At 31.6% G+C, this 15,818-nt stretch overlaps 1 pseudogene; it reads right to left on the bottom strand.

Annotated features, from left to right (window-relative positions):
• Positions 1–3,389: 3,389 nt before the first annotated feature.
• The window catches only part of LOC105851250 (uncharacterized), a 49,242-nt pseudogene continuing 36,813 nt past the window's right edge, over positions 3,390–15,818 (bottom strand).

The following is a 15,818-nucleotide window of genomic DNA, read 5'->3' as shown; positions in this document are numbered from 1 at the left end:
TGACAATCGATTGGCTGAAATCCATTTCGTATCCATATTATACCACCTATATAAATGCAGTAAAAAATATAATAAGCTTTCAAAACATATCAACAAGTTTCAAAAAGAAATCAATATCAACTAACAATTTCAAAACAGAACAGATCATGTGGTATGAGTTTTTGACAATTTTTGACAATTTCAAAACATAACAGATCATGTGTAGAAGAGATTTAATATATATATATATATATAACAATTTTTAGTAGATTTAATATATATATATATAACAAAACATAACAGATCATGTGTAAAAAATATCTGAGACAACGTAGATGGTCGCACAGTACGTAGAGGATATTAGGGTTCCCAACGTATATAATTATTTGAAAGATGTAGAGGATATGAGGGTTTCCAACGTATATAATTATTTGAAAGATGTAGTTTACAGCGCTTGTGAAAAAAGCGCTGTAATAGGTAGTTAAATTCAATGAAAGCGCATGTATTTTATAGTGCTTGTGCAAAAAGCGCTGTATTAGGTAGTTCAAATATTTAGAAGCGCATGTGTTTACAGCGCTTGTGAAAAAAGCGCTGTAACAGATACGCGAAAGCGCTTCATTTTACAGTGCTTTTTTGACAAGCGTTGTAAAAGTCTTATAACGTTATGCGCAAACGTTATATGACCTACAACAACGCTTGTGAACAAAAGCGCTGTAAAAGGCTCCGTTATTTTTAAAATATATTTACAACAGCGCTTGTGTTGAGCAAGCGCTGTAAAATGGGCGCTGTTAAATGTCATTTTTGGCGTAGTGGTACTTAAGATCATATATTAAAAATAGTACTTAGATCATAAATTACATATATAACATATCAACCATTACCAACAAAATCTCAAAATCATAATATTTATTTATTTCTAAATTTGGTTCAAAGAGCACGATTTTTCTATCATGATTTGTATTCTTGCCCATACATATGATGCTATTAATATGGCCAAACATTGTACAAAATATGTAAAACAAAGCACTTATTTAATAGATGTTATTTTTGAATTTCGAAATAAAATAATAATAATAATAATAATAATAATAATAATAATAATAATAATTTATACCACCGACAATATTACTGGCCGAGTACCATCGTTAAGAGGATAGCCCTATATTTAATAATTTATTAATATTCCTATGTATAAAAAATAATACACCATTTTGCCAAGCTCAAGCCCAACCGGACGGCGGTGCACATGTGATGGTCAACTTTACATGCGTTCTTCCTCCTTTCCAAAATTAGGGTACCCTAAGGGGTACGTACCTCTTGGGGTACACCTTAAGTGTCATACCTCCACCTTATAAACACTATTAGTGTGATATCTCTTGTATGTAAAACTTTCTTATTTTTCAATATACAACAACACTAGCTCTTATTAATGTCATCATTATTTTCTACATTCTTCCATTAATATCACAATCATTTCCAATAATAGATATTAATACCCCTTGTTGTATTCATGCTTTAGAAAATGGATATTATCTTCAAAATGATTTTTTTTTCTTCTAATTGGTGGGTCTTCAGTTGTTTAATATTTAATTGGTGGTTTTTCAGTTATGGTTTTATTTTTGGTGATTTTTGCATTGGTTCTTGTTGAACTAGTGGCCTGAATTAGGGGTTTTTTACTCCCTACTACTCCTACTCTTTTGCTGGACTTGGTAAAGACCTTGGGGAACAAGGGAGTACAAGGAACAAAACTTGTAAGGACTAAAAACAAAAAAAAAAAGTAAAACAGTTTCAGTTAGTGATTTTAATGTTTCATATATATATATATATATATATATGGAATAATCATCTTTTATACTAGTTAGTACCTTAATGGGAGTTTAATGTTTCAGTCATAGTTGTTTATTATTGATCTGTTTGTTTAAGATTTTAAAATAGTAATTTTTATTTTATATTTAAAAAAATGATCTTTATGAAAATTTACTTATAAATAATAATTAGATTCATTTGTTACGAATTAAAAAAATTAACATTTAATAACTTAGATATTCAGTATTAGACATTTTAATAAGATAAAACTCACATTTAAAAAAAAAGATACATTTCAAAAATAATTTTTATAAAGAGCTTTTTAAAATAGTTTTTCATTTTAATCATTTTCTGAAATTTCATTATTCAAAAGGAATTGTAGAAAATAAATAAAATATTTAAAATTATATTTTAAGATAAACTATTTAAATCAATTTTTCAATTTAATCTTTATTTTTAATTTCTTTTTTAAATATTATAAAAAAATAAAATACTATAAAAATTATTTAAAAAAAAAATCTTAAACAAACAAATGGATTTATTATGGAAAATGCTAAAGTGCACGAAGCACTTTTCGTTCTAATTGTACTAGTACTCAATTGGCATTTGACTGACCTTTGAATTCCTTCTCTCTTGGATACAGTTTCTCACCTCACATCTAATATATTTCTTGCCCATGATCCATCCCTGGTATTTTTAGGCCATGATGCTCATATTTATAGACATAAAAATATTCCTATATGTATGGCAATTTACTTTTTTTTATAATTAAATACATTTGATATCTCTACAAATATTCAGTAAAAAGTTTGAACTTGACTCGTTAAAATCAGTAAAGTTTGGGAAATTAGCTTGTTAAGCTCATCTATAGCTTCACCTCTTTTTAGGTGCAATTATGCACATTTTAAAAATATTTAAAATTAAATTTTACACTATCAATTATAAATAATGTAATAGCTCCAATTTCTTGTTTTTAGCATAATAATAATAATAATAATAATAATAATAATAATAATAATAATAATAATATTATTATTATTATTATTATTATTATTATAGGTCTGTTTGTTGTAGTGTGATGATTTTCTGCGTATTTGTCTTAATAATTTATTTAAATTATTAATGTTAAATATATTTATTAGTTTGATTTTAAAATAAAATAATATAAAGAAATAAAACCACATGTAGTAGTGGGTTTGGGACACGCTTACCTTTTAAAAACTAATGATTTTATTTATATTTGGTTGTTTTGTTGTCTTATTACCTTTGCAGATTATTAGAAACGACGGTTGACGAAGACACAACATTTGAAATTAGGTTTTTAGGTGTAACAACCCTTTTCATTACCTTAGAAGTATTTATAAGATGAAGATAGTTATTAGATTATTAAAAAAAATTTGTTAAACGTCGTACATTATTTTCTAGTAATATTTAAAATATATTCAAATTTGGGGTGAGTAAGATGCAGTATTAACAAGTACAATTGTCAAAAGAGGAAAATACATCACTCTTCTCTTTTCCCTCTCACTCACGGGTATATCCAGACTTTCCTTTCTTTCACCACCAACCCCACTCTCTCTTTCATCCTAACACACTCCTTGCACTTATTTACTGTTTATCATCAACATTTCTTTCCTTTTCTGTGCCTCCCGAAGATCCTCCAATGGCAGTAATCGTCTGAGGTTTTCTCCCTCCAATATGATCTCGTGCACACCTTCACCTTCATCTTTAGAGTCGTCTACAGTCCTAGGCAACATTGAAAGAAGACAAAGACCAGATCGTGAAATTTCAGATTCGATCCATTGCAGTAGAGGTAGAAGTATTAAGAATTAGAAAACTAGACAACTTCCACAACCCAACTCAACTCTAAAGGAAATTTCTCTTTGTCAAGAGTGTCGGTTCTTTTCCTTGTAACTAATTTTCATATTTTCATGTGGGTTTCTGGGGTTGACTTTAAATTCATTCACTATTGAAAATTCATTTCCTGGGTTTAAAATAATGGGAACTTTGAAATCGAGAGTGAGGAAAATTGTGAGGCTTGACATTTTGGAATTATTGAAAACTTTCATTTGATCTATAACAGCCCTTTCACCACCTTAGAAATACTTACAAGATTAAAGAAATAATTAGATTAGTAGGATCTAATTATTTATTAATAGTGTATTTTTAGTAATATTTAATTTAGGATCAAAGTTAGAATAAGAAACTGGTAGTATTAACAAGTCCAAGTTTCAAAAGAGGAAACACGCCACTTCTCTCTCTCTCTCTCTCTCTCTCTCTCTCTCTCACGAGTGCAACAACATATTCTGACCTTCATTTATTTCATCACCAGCTACATTTCCCTTCATTCACCATCAATTCCACTTTATCTCTAAACATTATAACACACAACCACACTTGGTTACTGTTCATCATCTTTATCATTTCTCACTTTTTACATGTGGGTTTCAGGGCTAAATTTTAATTTTTTTTATACTATTGGAAATTATTTCTTGGTTTGAAATGATGGGATTCTTAAAATTGAGAGAGAGAAAAAAAAAACTGTGAGGTTTAACATCTAGAAAATGATGAAATATGCATTTAGTTCTTCAAAACTCATTCATTTTGCACATGCTTGAGTGGTGGATTTTAATTTGTTGAAGATTAAAGGAATGAGGGTTAAATATAATATTCTGACTAATGTGTTAGTATGTTTCCCTAATCCCCCTCTAAACGTTCTATTATGCCGCTAATCCATTATTTTGCCTCTGATTTCTCTTTCTCTATTCCGGCTGCCTCTGATTTTTCTTCCTCTACTATGGGGTCCTCTGAATTATTTCTTTCTCTATTCTGGCTGCTTCTAATTTTGCTTCCTCTATTTTCGCTACCTTTGATTTATTTATTTCTCTATTGTGGCTGCCTATGATTTTTCTTCATTTATTCTGGTTGCCTCTAATTTATTTCCTTCTCTATTTATGCTGCCTCTAATTCGTTTCTTCCTCTGATCGGGTTGCCTGTGATCCAAGTCTTCCTCTGTTCGCGTTGCCTCTGATCCAAGTCTTCCTTTTGCTAAAGCTTCCTCTGATTAGACTGCCTTTAATCCATGAATTCCTTTGATTAGAATGCCTCTGATCCAAGTCTTCCTCTGATCAAGCTGTCTCTAATCCAAGTCTTCCTCTATCAGGTTGTCTTTGATCCATGTTTTCCTCTAATTGGGTTGCCTCTATTCCAGTCCTTCCTCTGATCGGGAAACCTCTAATCCAATCCTTCATCTCAGATTGCCTCTAACCCAATGTCTTCCTTTGTATAAATATTTATTCGAACTAAGTTACCCTCTAATGATTGGCTTAAAATTAATTAATGCATTATCTTTTGCTTACTTATGATATTGAAGTTAATTAATTCATTGCAATTGATGTGATAATGAAGTATGCATTATGTACATAATGTCATGAGATGCATGGTCTTAAGAGGATAGGATGGGACATTGAGGATTGTTTCAGACATGAAGCATAGGTAAATGAAGAATAATCGGGGCATCGATTGGGGTCATGGCCAGACCAACTTTACCAAGAGGTTCTCAATTATCTTGGTGACCCACGTCAAGATAATTGAGAAGGATTTTCCATACTTTAAGGGAAAAAAAGTAAAGACTAAAGATCGTTTCAAAATGAAATTCATATACATGTCATGTTTTATGTTTAATTTAATGGAAAATTCTTTGAACCTCCCTCCCCCTTTTTAGAGCTCATAGATATTATTATCTCATCCCATTAAATGAATCATAAAACATGACATGAATATGAATTTCATTTTGAAACATTATATCTTATAGTAGACTCCTTTTAAACCTTCCCTATGAATATTCCATGTATACTTCCTCTGAAATTTTCCTTTGGACAATCTATTCTGATTCTAACATGAACTTCCTCTGATCAAGTCTTTCCTCTAACTTGAACTTCCTTTGATCGTGTCTTTCCTTCGATTGACTTCCTTTGATCAAGTTTTTCCTATAAGTAAACTTCCTTTGATCGAGTTTCCTCTAACTAAAACTCCCCTCTCATATTTAACCTGAGACTAACCTTGATGTACTTTTTTGAATTACTTATGTTAAAGCTAATCAATTAATTGTATTTGATGTGATAATTTGGTGTGTTTAATATACATAATGTCATAATATGCATTGTTTTGAAATGTTATAGTGGGACATGAGGATTGTTTCAAAAATGAAACATAGGTAAGGGAAGAACAACTTGGACGCTGATTGAGGTCATGGTGAAGACCTACCTTACCAAGAGGATCTCAATTATCTTGGTGATCTACATAGAGATAATTGAGGAGGCCTTTTCCATACTCTAAGGAAAAGGAAGTTAAATTAAGGACTATTTTTCTGAAACAAAATTGCATAATCGTGTAATTCTTGAATTTGCATTTAAGGAAATTCATTTGAACTTCCCTCCCCCTTTTTATAGAACTCATTGAGATTATTATCTCATCCTCTATTTTTATGTATTTTAGTAGATAAGAGGACTTGAGACTTGGACTCAAGCTCAAAGGTTAAGGATATATAGTTGTATTATGTTAATTTGTAATTTATTTGGTGTATTAGTACATCATAGGATGTTTTTATAGACTATGTATTATGTAGTTGCAATATCATTTTAATACTGTAGTTTATGAGAATTTATATGATTGTCTTTGGAATGTTATAATGTATATTTTATTTTAATTTTCTAGATACATGGTGATGGATATTGTATTGGGCGAAATCTTTAATCAATTTAACAAGTGAGAGAACATTTGATTTTATGAGTATAAAATAATATAGAATGAACGGGAATGCCATAATTCCCATAGATTCATTTCGGGCTTACCACATACGATTGAACCATATTGAGTTATAACTAATTAAGAATATATGGATGGTAACAGGGAGGACTAAAAGATGAGTTAGAAACCTACAAAATTGATGCAAACTAATTTATGTCAAGATTGCATGATACTTGATTTTTGTGAAATATTGTGCTAATTGTTATTGTATGGATAATGTGTGTTTAAGTGTTGTTGTTTCTCGAATGAAGTTATGATTTTACAAAAGTGCACTACTTGTTGGATTTCTTGTTTTATGATTGATAGAGTTTGACTGTTCAACATGATTATGTGTGCATGCGATATTGAGACTTGATTGAGACACACACGCACACACACATGTAAATTCTGGTGCATATTGTGGAATTCATACTGAGAGTTGACAATTTTGTGATTACGAATTAGTATGAACATGGTGTTTGGTGTAACGTCCCAAATTTTTATCCAAAATACTACAGTAACAGTATTGTTTATTTACTACGATTTAAAAAATGTATATTTAGGCACTAAAATGAGATAAAGCCTTATAAAACAAATTCATAAAAATTATAATAATTTAAAATGACGATGTTCCAATTATTTCTAACGGAAGAAAACTCAGCTATGTACTAGTAATTTTAAAAAGTCAATCACAAAGATTAAAATAAAAATTAGAAACACTGCAACATATTTTATTAATATATAGTCTTAAAAACTCATTTTTCACCCCACTTTCGCTGCACATCGACATACATCACAACAATTATTCTTGAATAAGCTTGAAGTAATTAATACCTAAAGGGTTAGTTATTTTCATGATCTACATCAAACCAAAGCTAAACATATAGAAAAATAACACAACAAATAAATATAAAAACTTCAATTTAAATGAATTAAACGCAAACAATTCAGAGTAATAACAAAAAACATATGCACTTATGCATAAAGCATGCTCCTAAAAACTATATCATTCAGATATAAAACCTGATACTAAGACAACTTCCACACCAATGAGAAAAATAAATTGCCACTAAGGCAACTTCTACAAAGATGCATATCCCGCTACACCAAAAATGACATTTTACAGCGCTCATTTTACAGTGCTTACTAAATACAAGCGTTGTTGTAAATATATTTTAAAAATAACGGAGCCTATAACAATGCTTTTTTGACAAGCGCTGTGAAAAAAACGCTTTTTTTACAAGCGCTGTTGTAGGGTCATATAGCATTTGCGCATAATGTTTACAAGGCTTTTACAGCGCTTGTACACAAGCGCTGTAAACTGAAGCGCCATCACATAATGTTTTACAGCGCTTTTTCCACAAGCGTTGTAAAAGACACGCGCTTTCAAATAATTAAATTACCTATTACAACGCTTTTTTCACAAGCGCTGCAAAAGACATGCGTTTTCAAATAATTAAATTACCTATTACATCGCTTTTTCCACAAGCGCTGTAAAAGACATGCGCTTTAAATAAAAATCATTTACTTTTAAATAAATAAAAACAAATTTACGAACCATCATCACCTCTACTCTGGGAACCCTCATATCCTCTACGTACTGTGCGGCCATCTACATTGTCTCAGGTATTTATTAATTTGTTGTTGTCAAAAAATCTTTAGTTTTTTAATAATTGAAAACTAATAAATTGTTACATATTAAATATTTTCTTTTTGAAATTTGTTGATCTGTTCTGTTTTGAAATCTTTTCTGTTTTGAAATTGTTACATAATAATGGACCTTGGGTTCCATTTTCCAATATTAGATATGTTCATATTGGTTTCTTTTTGAAATTTGTTGATCTGTTCAGTAGCTTATAATCTTTAGTTTTTTAATAATTGAAAACTAATAAATTGTTACATATTAAATATTTTCTTTTTGAAATTTGCTGATCTGTTCTGTTTTGAAATCTTTTTTGTTTTAAAATTGTTACATAATAATGGACCTTGGGTTCCATTTTCCAATATTAGATATGTTGATATTGGTTTCTTTTTGAAATTTGTTGATATGTTTAGTAGCTTATTATTTTTGTAACTGTATTTATATAGGTGATCATATAATATGGATCGGAAATGGATGTCTGCCAATTGATTTTCAAAAGAGTATGAAAATGGAGTGAAGGAGTTTGTTGAGTTTGCAGTGAAGAATGCAAAAGATCCAAATAGAGTCGTTTGTCCTGGTTTAAAATGTTGTTTTGGAAAACGCGTTAGAGAAGATGAATTGGAAGGACATTTAATATGTAATGGAATTGGAATTAGAAGGACATCTAGTATGTAATGGAATTGATCAAAGCTACACATGTTGGATAAGACATGGTGAGAAAAAAAAAGGAAACATTAATTTTGAGAATAGTTCTACATATGCTTCAACTGATTTCGATACAGATACATATGAGCCGGACCGAGTTGATGAGATTGCAAAAGCAGTTGAAGAAGATCTTCGAGATTGTCCTAAAATGTTTGAAAGTTTGTTGAGTGATGCAGAGAAAGAATTATATAATGGTTGTACTAAATTCACAAGACTGTCGGCGATATTAAAGTTGTACAACTTAAAAGCGAGTAATGGATGGTCTGATAAAAGCTTCACATAATTATTAACACACTTAAAAGATATCTTGGCAGATGATAATGAACTTCCCAGTCGAACCTACGATGCTAAACGAATTTTGTGTTATATTGGCATGAGTTATGAAAGGATTTATGCGTGTCCTAAAGATTGCATTTTATTTCGAAACGAATATGAATTACTAAAGGCGTGTCCGAAATGCAATGTCTCTCGATATAAGAAGAAAAAAATCTACTCCAGCAAAAGTCGTGTGATATTTTCCTATAATACCAAGATTTAGGCGCATGTATCGCAGTGAAGAAGATTCAAAACACTTGACATGGCATGCAGATGAAATAATTAGAGATGGAATGTTTTGACACCCTGCAGATTCCCCACAATGGGAAAAAATTGACCACGAGTATCCTGAATTCGGGATAGAGTCAAGAAATCTAAGACTTGCACTTTCTACTGATGGAATGAAACCACATGGTCTTCAAAGCATCTCACACAACATGTGGCCTCTGATTTTGTTGATTTATAACCTACCTCCATGGTTATGTATGAAGCATAAGTTTATGATGTTGTCTCTGTTAATTTCTGGACCCAAACAACCGAGGAATGATATCGACGTATACTTGACTCCTTTAATTGAAGATTTCAAAATCATGTGGGAGACAGGTGTGGAAGTTTATGATGGGTATAAGAAAGAATTTTTCAATTTTAGGGCTATGTTGTTCGGCACAATTAATGATTTTCCAGCATATGGTAATTTATCAGGATATAGCTTTAAAGGTCAGTGTGCATGTCCTATATGTGAAGAGAGTACAAATTGGATTCGATTGAAACATTGTAAGAAGAATGTGTTTCTTGGACATCATAGATTTTTACCTTATAGTCATCAGTATCGTGGGTGGAGAAATGCATTCAATGGAAAATCAGAGGAAGGTAAAGCTCCTTTAGCACCGACTGGATATCAAATACTTGAAAAAGTACAAGGTTTGACCAATAAATTTGGCAAACCTTTTGCGGGAGAGCTGGTGAAAACTAGGTGGAAGAAAAAGTCAATTTTCTTTGAATTTCCATATTAGAAGTCATTGTATATAAGACATTTCCTCGATGTGATGCATATTGAAAAAAATGTATTTGATAATGTTATTGGTACGTTACTCAATGTTCCAAGAAAGTCTAAAGATGCCATCAATGCAAGATTGGACTTGGTCGATATGGGAATAAGAAATGAATTGGGTCTCGTAAAGAAAGAAAATCGCACATATCTACCTTCAGCCGCTCAAACTCTATCTAGAAAGGAAAAAAATGTTTTATGTAAATTTCTACACGAAGTTAAAGTTCCAGAAGGATACTCTTCAAACATTAAAAATTTGGTTTGTATGAAAGACCTCAAGTTAAAAGGTTTGAAGACCCATGATTGTCATATTCTAATGGAGCATTTGCTACCAATAGGTATACGTTCCATTTTACCTGAAAAATTTCGACGAGCCTTAACTAGATTATGTTTCTTCTTCAGGGAAATTTGTAGTAAAGTGATCGACCCTCATAAATTATCGACATTGCAGAGGGAAATTGTTGTTACTTTGTGTGAGCTTGAAATGTATTTCCCACCCTCATTTTTTGAAATAATGGTTCACCTTACTATTCATCTAGTTAAGGAGACACAACTTTGTGGGCCAGCTTATGTGAGATGGATGTATCCGATAGAACGATATATGAAAATATTAAAAGGGTACGTAAAAAGTAGAAGTCGACTAGAAGGTTGTATTGCTGAACGGTACATTGTTGAAGAAGCTGCTGAATTTTGTACTGAATATCTGTCCAATGTTGAATCCATAGGGCTTCCCATGTCTCGTCATTCGGTAAGAATATCAGGAGAATGGATAATTGGAAAGAGACTACTGAATATATAAAGGACAGAATACACATGTTCTGCACAATGATGATGAGGTTCAACCGTATGTTACAATACACATGGATCAGTTATCTCGTTTAAACATGAATAGGAATCAAAATTGGATAACTCGAGAGCACAATCGAAGTTTTGTAACATGGTTAAAAAATCACATAATGTCAAAATTTGATATAGACCCCGGATCAATTTCAAATAGATTGAGGTGGCTAGCAAATGGTCCGAGCTTACATGTCTTTTCTTACACTAGTTATGTTATTAACGGCTACACATTTTATACCAAAGAACAAGATGATCAGACCACTATGCAAAATAGTGGAGTCACTCTCGTAGCTGAAGCGATGCATGTCTCAAGTGCAAAAGACAAAAACCCAATATATGCAAATCTATCATATTTTGGGGTTATCGAGCGCATATGGGAGTTAGACTACACAATGTTTCGTGTTCCCATATTTGGTTGCAAGTGGGTCGATAATAATAATGGCGTTCGGATTGATGAGTCAGGATTCTTGCTTGTCGATTTTAATAGGGTGGGATACAAAGACGAGCCTTTTATTTTAGCGTCGCAAGCTCAACAAGTGTTTTATGTCACTGATCCTTCTAATGATAAATGGTCTGTTGTCCTATCGACCAATAAAATAAGTGATGATAACAATAATGATGAAGATGTTGGTAATGATCTTTTATTTGCAACATCACAACAACCACATGAAATTGATTCAACTGATGATGGTTTATATCTTAGAGATGATCATGATGAGGGAATTTGGATTAATCCATCGTTTCGTATTGTAAATCGACAAACAAATGTGAATCCCACCAGGAAAAGAAGAAGGGCATCTTAATGTACATGTTTAATTGTTTTATATAAGCCATGTAATCTGAACTGAGTTAATGTAAATTTAATTGTTTGAACATGTTTAATTGTTTTATATAAGCAGCCATGTATTTGATTTTCTGATTAATTTATTTTCCGCTTATATTTAGCTTGATTTGAGTATTTTATACTAAGTTCATGTAATTTAATATAAACTAGTAATTTACATGAACTGAACTGAATATAAATTAGTAATTTACATGAACTGAACTGAATATAAATTGGTAATTTACATTAACTGAACTGAATAGAAAAAGAGCCTTAAATATAAAAATAAAACAAGGAGGCCTTTTACAGCGCTTATTTGAAAAAGCGTTGTAAATGGATTTAAAAAAACATTCATATAACATAAAAAAACAAGGAGCTCTTTTACAACGCTTTTTCAAAGAAGCGCTGTAAAAAAGCCTTTTTAAAAATAACATAAGCAGGCCTGTTAGAGCACTTATTTGAAAAATCGTTGTAAAAGGCTTTAAAAAAAACATTCATATAACATAAGAAAACAAGGAGGTCTTTTACAGTGCTTCTTGGAAAAAACGCTTTAAAAGAGCCTTTTTAAAAATAACACAAGGAGGCCTTTTAGAGCGCTTATTTGAAAAAGCGTTGTAAAAGGCTTTAAAAAAAACATTCCTATAACATAAGAAAACAAGGAGGTCTTTTACAGCGCTTCATGGAAAAAGCGCTGTAAAATAGCCTTTTTAAAAATAACATAAGGAGGACTTTTAGAGCGCTTATTTGAAAAAGCATTGTAAAAGGCATTAAAAAAAACATTCATATAACATAAGAAAACAAAGAGGTCTTTTACAGCGCTTCTTGGAAAAAGCGCTGTAAAAGAGCCTTTTTAAAAGTAACTTAAGGAGGCCTTTTAGAGCGGTTTTCCAACAAGCGCTGTAAAAGAGCCTTTTTAAAAATAAAATAAGGAGGCCTTTTAGAGCGCTTTTCCAATAAGCATTGTAAAAGGATTATAAAAAAGCGCTGTAAAAGGGTTTTATATATAACAGTAAACCGCTTCAATTTCCGCTTCATTACGTAAACTTCACTATCATCTCAACCTTCATCGTTCTTCTCTTCCTTTGCAAACCCTATCATCTCTTCCATTACCAACCTTATTTCCACGATCATATCCCTCATTTCAAACCTTATTTCCATCCACAATCATCTCTCCCATTACACACAATATCTTTTCATTGAAATACGTAACCCTCATTACGTATTTCTTCAAACCATATTTCTGCGAATCGTATTTCTGCGAACCCTTATTTCTGTTGTTTAATGTATTTCTTCGAACCCTCATTATTTAGGTATTGATGTTATAAATTTTTTGTTATCACTAAAATGCATGTTGAGCTTGTTTAAGATATACTGATACCGATATGTACTTAGAATACTGCATGTTGAGCTTGTTGAAGTTATACTAAACTGTATGTTGAACTTGTTGTAGATAAATGAATACCACCAAAGATTTAGAATGTCAAAATGAAGAAGTTGTCAACACCAAGACTTACGAAAACGAAGTCAAACATGGTGCAACTATAATGCAAAAGGTCATAAAGGAGCAATGACATTAAATTTGAGGTATACTATACTCTGTTTGCTGTTTATTTTTTATCTTTTTTTAATAGCATGTACTTACTATATGAGTTTATTAGGTTGCATAGAATGAAAGTGGTCAACCAATCGACCCAAACAACTCAATGTTTGTAAGTTACATTGAGGCTATTGTTCATCAAAATATCCCAATTACAATTGATGATTGGAGAGATAAGGCATTGAAGGATGCCAAAAATATACTATGGAATGACATTCAAGTAACTTTTTTGATCCACTCTTTTGTCATTTATAATTTTTTCATTGAAATACTTTACTCAAACTATATCTTTATTTCGCTTGCAGACTTCTTTTGTTCTTGATGAGGGGATAAAGAGTTACGTATTGAGAGTTGTTGGGAAAATCCATCGGGGATTTAGATCTCACCTCTCTAATTTCTATCTAAAAGATAGAGAAGGAAACACAAATGCTGAAGCTCCAAAAATATATAAACATTATATATCAAATGATGAATGGAGTGCATTTGTATCCAAACGTTCGGACCCCGCGTTTGTCGTAAGTGATTAATTTATTAGCATTTGTGTTTTATTATTCATATTTTAAATTTTTACACGATTGCTATTTTTTTATATAGAATATAAGTAAGGCAAATCGCGAAAGGGCAAGAAATTCGACGCACCCATACAAAAAATCACGTATGGGATATGCACATCTTGAGCAAAAACTTGTAATTAATTAAACATCACTTTTATATAATGAAGTAATTTGTATTATAAATTATAGTTTCTAACTAATATTTTGTTTATGATCTTAACGAATAGCGATAAGACACCCAATCGGATCAACCGTTGGGTCGTCATATATTGTGGAAGGAAGCTCGTGTAAATAAGGACGGAGTGGTTGACAATGTCCAAAAAGTAATAGAACTTTGTGTAAGTATATTATCATTTCAATATTTTTTAATATTGTATTTTATCACTTCAATATTTTTTAATATTGTATTTTAAAAATGATATTGAACTTATCTTTTTAATCCTACTTGTATTTTGGGAGACTATCGAACAAAGTTCTGAAAATCAAGAGGGCAACAAAGCTAGTTGCAGGGACATTCTGGGTAAAGTGTTTAATTTTCCTGAGTATTCCGGTCGGGTTAGGGGGAAAGGATTTGGCGTAACTCCTAAAAGCTATTTTTCCCAAGAGAAGCACCAAAATCCATCCAATGAGGAAGTAATAGAGAAGCTCAAACTCCTTACAGAGCAAGTGGCACTTTTGGTGAAGACGAACAAAGACAAGCAACTCCCGGGTCAGCTCCAACGTGAAATACAAATGGAGAGTGAAAATGCGAGTTGCAACATCGGTCTCAAAAGTCTTCCTGAGGTAATTAATTACTTACTTATGTAATTACTTATGTATTAAATATACTTATATATTAACCATACTTATGTTTTAACCATTGATTTAGGGTGTCACTCCATGTGTGATGTACTTATCCTCCCCTACTCATCGGAAGGTCGGAAAGGGAAAATTGTACAATACTTCGGGAGAAGTATTGCACAATACACCGATCCCTGCGGGCCATGTCAAAGTATCACCAATTATTGCTTTGGAACCAACTGCATCGTTGCTGATACTGGACAACGATGGAGATATGAAGTTTTTGGGCGAAGCAATTGGTAGTTATGTGGCATGGACCACACATCTTGTTGCCCTCGATAAGGTATATTTAATTAATTGAAATGTATGTTTAATTGATATGTATATTTAATTGCTGATTTTTTTCCGCTCCTAACTTTAATTTCACATTTATATTTAGATGCTGAAAAAGCCTAAAGGAAATGATAAAATGATTCCCAGAAACGAATCAATTACATCGCCCGAAAAGGTTTGTCACATTTATTCCCTAAGGTTTGTCATTTTTTCAGATTCAATAAACTAACATTTAACCTCATTTTTTCAGATTCAATCAAATAAACCACCCGTACAGCAAAATAAAGCCGGCAAACCTCAAAAATTGGAGGGTATTAGAGCTGGCAAACTACAAAAGCTGGAGGGTAATAAAGCTGCCAAAGTTGCAGTTAGAAAACTGGATTGGGGACAATCGGTCCCTACTGCTCCTAAAGCTATATTCAGAGATGAGTATGAAGAATTTCTCGAAAAGGAGCACACATACGAACTTCTCAACCATAAGGAGCTGAGTGCTACTATCATCAGCTTGTACATAAGGTAAAAAATACTTTTAATTGCATTTATTGGTAATTAATTAAATTTATTGGTAATTAATCTAGTTTGAAATTTTCATTAAAGGTTTTTGTAAT

This window comes from Cicer arietinum, chromosome 5 (genome assembly GCF_000331145.2).
Source record: "Cicer arietinum cultivar CDC Frontier isolate Library 1 chromosome 5, Cicar.CDCFrontier_v2.0, whole genome shotgun sequence".
In the NCBI taxonomy this organism is placed as follows: domain Eukaryota; kingdom Viridiplantae; phylum Streptophyta; class Magnoliopsida; order Fabales; family Fabaceae; genus Cicer; species Cicer arietinum.
This window is presented reverse-complemented; position numbering and strand designations above follow the sequence as displayed.